We start from the raw sequence: 9,618 nt of genomic DNA, 5'->3' as shown, positions 1-9,618 counted from the left end.
AACCAGCACATGCACTCTCTCAGGGTGAGAACTGTATTTTAATCATCTTAGCACTTATCAAGCCTAATCACAGTACAGTATTCAAATTTTTCCAATTTTGTGCTTAGAATAGACCTATGCATTTATTCTGTCTCTCCTTCAGAATTTTTAAGGATAATATTCTTTGTTCTCACACTAATTGCAACTATTTTAGACTACATCTGAATTATGTAGAATAAATATATTAAGGGCCTTTTATTTCCTTACCTCTTCCTAATAGGTAGAAAACCCAGACTTTAACTCTAACTAATGTACCTTCTTTTTTGTAGGTACATGTCCTGGTTCCCTGTTCATGTCACACAGTCTCTCTAATTGGAGATTAACATAGGGATGCACCTAGAAATGGTTATCACATCCTCTCTCTATTGTCTCTAAGCCATTTAAACCTTCCAGTTCTAGCTCTGAGGTGTTAAAAAAAAATAACACAATTAATGTAGCAGAGTTATTGTTAAACTTTCACATTACCAGAGTGAAGTCAGAATAATATGATTCTCAAAATAAACATTCTGGAATGACACTAAACTAAATGGGCAGGCTGTTGTAATTCTGTCACTGGACAAAAAATGACATTAACCACAAGTTAGCCTTCAGAATAGGAGTCTAAAAATAGCTGTTATCCTAACAAAATCAATGACTGTATACTTTTATATTTGAGTGTGTATTATATATATGTGTATGTATATACACACACATGCATTTGTATACATATTTGTGTGTATATGTGCACATATACATATATACACACATTTATGTTTTTGTATATATGTGTGTTTGTAAGTGTGTGTACACATGTACAATATACACTCAAATATAGAAGTGTGTATGTTGGATCCCCACTTGGAAAGACACTCAAACAAGTCCTAATACAGGGTAGAAAGAGGGGAAGTAGAATAAGAGAAGAGAACATTTTCTGCAAAAATTTAACAGCATGTAGAAAGCCGAAATCACAGACGGGGTTTGGTCTAGTGGGAGATTTTTTTCCCATTCATTCTGTATTCTTGACCTACAGACTGAGGGATAGAGTGGAGAGGAGATGGTGAGAGAGGCTGCAGAGGGCTCTGACTGTTGATGCTGGACTGCCTCCTTCTTCTGGACACTGTGGCTTTCTCAGAGGTGGTGAAGGAGGAAACCCACAAAAGGGCAGGAATGGAACATAGTTGAGTCCTTTAAATCCTGGGAGCTCAGATGTGGTGGTGGCAGGCCACCATCTGCGGGCCGTGGTTAGAGTGTTGGAGTGCCTGTCTTCATCTGGTGGAGAGCCACAAAAGCGCCTCTGGTGAAGGCCCTGACTCGATGGCAGTGCAATTCAAATGGCAGCATCCTGAGGTTTTGCCCATGGGCGTTAAATAAAGAGGAAAAATTCTCTCTGGTCTGCTACCAAATTTTTTGTACTTAAAATAACTAGTTTTCTCATCCTGAGAACTAATGACTTAAGGCAGTTATAAACAAAGTATCTGCTTGAAATTCAGAGTTTAGTCTGTATGGCTAGGGGGCAACCTTATTTAGCAGCACAAATTATGTCTAAATATGGAAAGAGACAGGTGGTCAGTGTAGAAAATTATACTGAAAGATCTTTTTCCCTTGGTTGACAGAGTTAGTTCTTTGAAAATGAGGGCGAGCTGGTCAGTTATCAGGGAAAGGTTGTTCAGGGACAGTGAGAAGACAGGGACATTCTTTAGACACTCTGGAATGCTCTCTAGAGGCGAGAAACAGGGTCTGGTTTTTGCTCTGCTAGGTTCTATTTTTAATCTTCTGTTACTTTGTTTTCCACAGTTATTCCAATAAAATAAAATAAATCGTGAATATAAACTTTGTTATTTGTTTTGTAATATTTGGTCACACAGTGTGTGTGGCCCCTAATAATTTTCCATAGCAAATATTCATTATCAGAAAAATGTAGTACAGACTTCTAAACTTCCTGAGTCCCCCTTGCCTCATGTATAAAAGGTGAATAATGATGATGCCAGCCATGAATGGTTGTTAAATCTGGTACTATGAATATATACTGTTATTGGGGAGAAGAATTTTGTTTTTCCAAAAGCATTTGGAATGGCCTGTGAATAATGAGTTTAACTCCCAAACAGTTAAATGTGGTTGGAAAAAGAAGAAAACAGAAATGTAATTTAGGTTGTAACACTGAGCAGCAGCAACATACAACCTAAGATGGGTATAATTTAGATGTATCTAGTGTACTGTGTACCATTGCTGATGAAACTTGCAAGAAGGTGAAAGTAACATATTCTATACGTTCAAGGCTCATGCCTATCTTAGAGATTAAAAACCACAAGTCCTCAGAAGCAGTTTTATCTGGTGTTATATTGTTAAAGCAAGGCCTTAAGATATGATTGGTTTGGTTGCCTGGAGTATAAAATCAATACAACTGACAAGCAAGTTGGGAGGGCTAGTCAGTCATAAACATTGGGGTTTATGGAAGATGTTTACTCTCTCAGTTACAAGTGAGGCTGAACAAATGGAGAACAGGAGAACAAATTCCAAGAGGCTGCATGAAATTCTACTTCCAGGGAAAGGCCAGGAAGCAAATCATTATCAAAGAAGAAGTTTTGTGTGCTTATATAATTATGACGCACTCACCAGGGCCACAAAAGACAGATGAATCTCCTCTGTGAATTGGTATATTTTAAACTATATTTGACAGTGAATATTATCTGCTAGATGGAAAGCTCTCTTCATGAACACAGAAAAGCCTAACATATTTTTTCAGACAGAGGAAAACTTTATACCATTGTCCTGATTGATCAAAATAGTTGCTCTTTCCCTACAGATATTTAATAGGCAGATGAAGAGCCCTACCACAATAGCTCCTGAAGGAAGTTCTTCTTGACTCATTTTCCCCAGCGGACCCTTCTTGCCACTGCCAAAACTCAAAAGGTGGAGGTCTCTTAGCCTCCTGGCACTGGAATATGGGCATGTGACATAGCAGTAAGGCGTCTTCAAGCCACAGTAGGATATTCAACCCTCACTGACATTTTAAACCCAGGATTTTATATCTGTTCCCAACTTTCCATGTCAAATGCTATTGCCTTTGTTCATTCATGAGTTCACTTAGGAAATGTCTAAGTATCTACTCTGTTAGACACATACTAGAAAAAGGCAGATACAATCCCTACCTTCATTTTCTTTACAGTCATCTGCCTTACAAAAATAAAAGTTTGATGAAATGGTTAAAATTGTCAAGATTTATAAAGACCCACCTGGTAGACTGCCTTAGCTCAATTTGATATGGTAGCCATTTACCGCCCCTAGCAGCTCCCTGAGAGAGCACTGTCAGAGGGAAAGACAGGTTCCAAGACGTGCCCAAGATCATGCAACCTTCAGCGGAAAGGCTGGCCAGACCAGATCCCAAATGCAACAAGAAACTGCTCTAGTTCTTCTCCTTCTACACTAGGGCTTTTCAAGTGGGTTTTTTTTTTTTTTTTCCATTTAACGTGAATAGTCCCTTTGCTTAAATTACATGTTACTTAGAAATCACAAATAAAAATAGACAAAAGCAAAAGTTATCCAGGGTCGGCTAGGTGTGCTTTTCCTGGGAGGTCACCATGTCACATGGAGGAATTTTCAGGTTCTTGCAGACAGGGTTCTACAGTATTCCTTGTGTAAAGACCAAATAAGATGAAAGATCTAATACACTTAGAAAATTTAAAACATGTGCTTGGTTCTATTGTTTGTTTTTGTACTTACCTACATATGGGAATTGAAGAAAGGAAGAACTGCACTAAACACTAGAAAGAAAAGATATTATCTTCATGCTATTAAAGCTTGCACAATCATTTTTGTGCAAGGACAAGTAGATATTCATTGTCAAGAAATTCCTTTACACATCATAAATATATACACATCCCTTTGCTTGTGAATGAAGTTTTTGTGCATCCTTTTTTCTCCCTTAATTAAAATGGAAAATGTTTTGAGCCTTTTGTTACTTTATATTCCACAGATGTTCCAATAAAATTTTTAAAATTACAAAAACAAACACTGATGCTAGTTTCACAATATTTATTTACATAGTGTGGGTGGTCCCTAACAACTTTCCATGGCCAATATTTGTTATTAGGAGAACTATTTATTATTCCTTACAAAGATATTTAAAGGGGAAAGACACTTTATTTTGACAGACATGCCTGGATCATTGCTAGTACCCCTATATCTCCATTATGAATAAGATGTTCATTGGGTTTTTTTACTGAGAGGGCATCTAGTTCTTGATATGACTCAAAATCACCAGTGAAGTGGTTTGGAAACTTGATGTATGTTTTAGTGAGAAGTTTTCAATGGGACATGAGAGTTTGTGTGTATGTGTGTGGTATGTGTGTTTTAATTTGAATGCTGACAAGTTTTGGGGGATTCTGTTTAAGAATATTATACTCTGAACATATATGTTACAGCTGTTAACCCTAGATTAATCATCTGTGATCTTGGGGATATCAGTACGTTCTCGAATCTGAATTCATATAAAATCAAAGAGTTGGACATTCTTGCAGCATTCTTATTGGGGAGGGTCATATGAAGGATGGAGTTCTTAAGCTGGGCTCTAAAGAACCGCTAGGACTTTGGTACACCCATAGATGATTTTTCTTATGATTTTCATTATGTCAACCTTCAGTGGAAGAACTTTTCAAAAAACAAATGCTTGTTGGAGGACAATTCCAAATCACTTTGCCCAGAAAGAATAGCCGATATTGTGACTCCTTTCTGCCATTTCAATCTTTCTACCACTACTAGCTTAAAAGAATCTTATGCAATAGGCAGATTCAGCTACTCATTCACCATGTCCAGAACACACATCACCCCTTATGGCATCTTTGAGCATCCTGTCACTCTAAGACCCCCCCCCCCCCCCAGAATGTACCTCTCCCTTCTTCATAAATTGACCTGTTCTTCAACTCAAAACCTTTGTCTGGTGTAAAGTTTTCACACATGCATAAGCCAATCTTCAACTTTTTTTTTTTTTTTTGAGATGGAGTCTTGTTTTGTCACCTAGGCTGGAGTGCAGTGGTGCAATCTTGGTTCACTGCAACCTCCACCTCCCAGGTTCAAGCGATTCTCCTGACTCAGCCTCCTGAGTAGCTGAGATTACAGGTACACGCCACCACACTGGGCTAATTTTTGTATTTTGTAGTAGAGATGGGGTTTCACCATGTTGGTCAGGCTGGTCTTGAACTCCTGACCTCATGATCCACCCACCTTCACCTCCCAAAGTGCTGGGATTACAGGCGTGAGCCACTGTGCCCAGCCTCAACTTTCCATCTATGATGGCTTCTGTTACTTTTGGAATACAATTCCACTTCTACAACATGACAAAGAAGGCTCTTTGTAATATGGGCATTGCCTCTAGCCTAATTTATTAATTTATTAACAGATAATTAATAATAACATATAATGTACTAGGCAGTGGGCCAAAATAATGAATCAGACACTGAAGGCTCCTTTCATCATGGAACTTGCATTCTAGTGAGAAAGACAGATAATGAGAAGCAAATAAACGAACACATTGAAATGATAATGTCAGACAGTGATATGAAGAAAATCAAGCAGGAACAGTGTATAATAGAATGGGGGAGGTGGTGGATCAAGGAGGACTTTGAGGAAAGCACATTTCAACAGAAACTGAATGACAAGAAGATGTCAGCCAAATCCAAATCCAAGGGAAAAGAAAAAAAAAGCATTATAGGCAAGAATAGCAAGTGTCCAGGGCAGAAATGAAGTTTGGCCTCTTCAAATCACAGAGGCCACTGTGATTTTCTGCTGCATGCCAGCTGAAACATATGGTTTCAAATAGATCCAGAGTAATAGGCAGGGCCAGGATACGCAGGGCCTGACTGGACAGGATGGATGGAATTTGGGTTCTCTTCTTATTACAATAGGAAGCTACAAGAGGGCTTAAGCAAAGTTAGAAGTCTGTTTGACTTATATTTTTAAATGATTATTTTGGCTGCCATTGGGAGAATGCTTTTCAACGTTATAAGAATGGAAGAGGAGGCAATTGTCATAGTAACTTTATCTTCAGACATTTTGAAATATCTTCCTTTTTCCCTGGATGTGACTTGCAGAGTAGTTTTTCTACTGACTAACATAGAAGAGTTAGAAATGAAATTTTGTTTTGCAAAGCTTATGTTTTAACCAGTAATATCTATTATTAGTGTGGAAGTCAAAAGACACAAATGTTCTAAAAATGTATAATGATCAGTTGTGTTAAATGCAGGATTCATTAATTCATTTCACTCACTCCTCCACAAAATATTGGTCAAAAATTAATATATATCGGGCACAGTGCTAGTTTCAAGGATTACAGAGGTGGTACCAATAACAAGAGCTAAATAACAACATTAGATAAAATATATAGGACACCTACTATGTGTTACTCTCTACACAACGCTCTTTACATATATTAATTTATTTTTCCTCATAATATCTCTATGAACTATACGTTGTTATTTGTCCTTTTTTTTGTTTTTGTTTTTGGTGAACTAGTCTCGTCTCTCTCTGTTACTCAGGCTGGAGTGCAGTGGCATGATCTTGGCTCACTGCAACCTCTGCCTTGTGGGTTCAAGCAATTCTCCTGCCTCAGCATCCTGAGTAGCTGGGATTACAGGCTCCTGCCACCATGCCTGGCTAATTTTTGCAGTATTTTTAGTATAGACGGGGTTTCACCACGTTGTCCAGGCTGGTCTTGAATTCCTGACCTCATATGATCCACCCATCTCGGCCTCCCAAAATGCTGGTATTACAGGCATGAGCCACCGTGCCTGGCCTGTTATTTGCCATTTTACAAATGAGACAATCTACATCATAAGGATTAAGAAACTTCCCCATGATCATTCAGCTAGTATATGGCAATACAAGGCATTGAGCTTACAGAATCTAGCTCCAGAACCTACACTTTTATCATCTACTTCGTAGGTCTTTAAAAAATAAAAACAAATATTGAAAAATAAAACAAATATTGTCCTTATTCTTAGAACTTATTATTTGATCATTAAGATAAATATTAAGCAAAACTATAAGAAAATATAATAAAAGCCAATGGTCACAAATTTTGCAAGAGTAAGTGTTTAATACTCTGAAATACTGACATTTCTTTAATAATTTCAATGAGTTAAAAAGAAAAAATATGAGGACATAAGAGCAATGAATTTGGCCATTTGTTTGAGAAATTGCTAATAAGAAGAAGAACATCAAAAAATAAAACAAGAATTAGAAACACAATGTTCTTTAAGAATGGAAGGCTCTGACAAATTTGGAAATAGAGCAAAAGTGTCAGCTGGAAAGTAAGAGTAAAAGCTTAAAAATGGGAAGAAATAATGCATACACAAGTCCTTCCGGGTAAGGATGATCTAAACACAGGTAAAGGAATTATATTCAGAACAGGAAAGAAATTTTTATCAACAAAGTTTTGAAGCAATAAGGAAGAGGATAACCAGAAATAAAATTAAGAATAGAAGAAGTAATTCACATTATATAGTCATATTAATAGAAACATCATATGGGACATTGATACCATATATAAAATAACAGAGAACATTAAATGACGTAGAAGCGGCAGATAGGAATATCATTTATTCCTTGCTGAAACAAGACCGAAGGATAATATCAGAACTCTATTGTTCGTAATTTGTCACTTTACATAATATTCATACTTATGTTCAGTATTTTGTGTATTAAATATAAAAGACACCATCACACAAGTTCAGGTATTCTGTTTTGAGATTATCAAACTCTCTTCAGGCATTGCCAAATTTAGAGCCAATCGAGTTGAGATGCTTGATAATGCCAATCAACATTAGAACCAAGTAGGCTAACTTAACAATGGTGTTTTAGAAAGAATTATTCTGGTATAAAAACATATTCTCCAGTTGCTTAGGACTTGGGTAACCTAATACGTCTCATGTGGCTAATACATGTAAGACCTCACATGTGGATCTCTATAGCTTAAAGCCAATTCTGAAGTTATGAATGAATGAACGAATATAGAATAATCAGAGAAGAGATGGAGAGACAGCAAGTGAGAATGCTACCAGAACGCCTCCATAAACCACTGTAATCGGTGAGATGTGCACCGCTGTGTCTTCGCTCTCATTACTCCACTGGGGTTGGGTATCACGCATCATCATCAAGAACAGGTGTTGGCATCGCTTACAGCTCGTTCATCATTAGGCTGCAGCAGTGTTAACATATGCTGCGTTAGTGCTAATCGTGTTTGTTTTTACAGTCAACGTTGATCTACCCTTCATCATGCCAAAGAGATAAATGTCAGCTGAGGAGAAACAAACCTGGAGCATCATATTATTTACTCACCCAGGTTCCTGTTCTCCCTCCCCCATCCCCCAGGAAAATTCTCATGCCTGGAACCTGTAAATGTTTAAAGATTTCAAATTCAAGATTTTGAGATAACTTAAAAGTATACAGAAAGCATTTGTTAAGAATTATATTTGACATAAACTTATTAGTGAACTCCTGGTTAAATCCTTAAATTCTGATATTGATTTTATGTCATTGATTTAACTGTAGATCACTTAATCAATGGCATTCTATTTAACAGACTATTTAGAGATTAGGATTTAAAGACAATTAAATTTGAATTATAGACAGCCCATCTTGCTGTTCAATTGTTAAAGTATAAGATCAGAATAAAATGTTTAGCATTTTAGAAAAACAAGGAAACATGTAATCAGACCTATACAGCAATGTTACACATATTCATTGATTAGGCTCTGTCTGGTTTAATGAAAAGACTTAAACACAGAGTTCCCCTCTTCAGTATAACTGTGGTTTTCATTAAGCATATCACTTAACTTCAGCTTAACAAATGAGAATTTGTTAATTAATTAGTTCATTCAGGATCTCTAAATTGCAATTTGCATATCAAGTGTTAGTTCTTAAATAGATTTCTTACAATGTTTACAGAAAGTTTCTTCTTAAATGTTGTACTCTTTACCTTGGCTTTTTTTTGGCCAGGGGGTGGCAGGGGACAGAGTTTCACTCTTGCACCCAGGCTGGAGTGAAGTGGCGTGACCTTGGCTCACTGCAACCTCCGCCCCCCAGGTTCAGCCTCAGCCTCCAGAGTAGCTGGGATTACAGGTGCCCACCACCACGCCTGGCTAATTTTTGTATTTTTAGTAGAGATGGGGTTTCGCCACGTTGGCCAGGCTAGTCTCAAACTCCTGACCTCAGGTGATCCACCTGCCTTGGCCTCCCAAAGTGTTGGGATTACAGGCATGAGCCACCGCACCCGGCCAAAGTATATTTCCATTCAAACTTTTGGCAAATATGATAATTTCTAAATCAGGGAGCAAACAATTGAGGCTGTACAGCCAAGTAATTTTTACAGCTAGATAATTTTTTACTGTTTTTCCTACATTTTGTTTTGTTTTGTTTTGGTGCATGTGCGTGCTATGACAAGAGTTGCGTCTTTTTCATTTTGCTTTTTGCTGGCTCTCTCTCGTTACGCTATTTTTTCTTTAGGGCTCTGGCCTGAATTCCACTCTTTGTGGCTTTGGCATTTGACTTTCAGGTCTCTGATTATAGCCAATTTAGTATCTTGTTATTCTTTCTGTCATTCCTGTG

Source organism: Pan paniscus, chromosome 22, assembly GCF_029289425.2.
Source record: "Pan paniscus chromosome 22, NHGRI_mPanPan1-v2.0_pri, whole genome shotgun sequence".
Taxonomy (NCBI): domain Eukaryota; kingdom Metazoa; phylum Chordata; class Mammalia; order Primates; family Hominidae; genus Pan; species Pan paniscus.
This window is presented reverse-complemented; position numbering follows the sequence as displayed.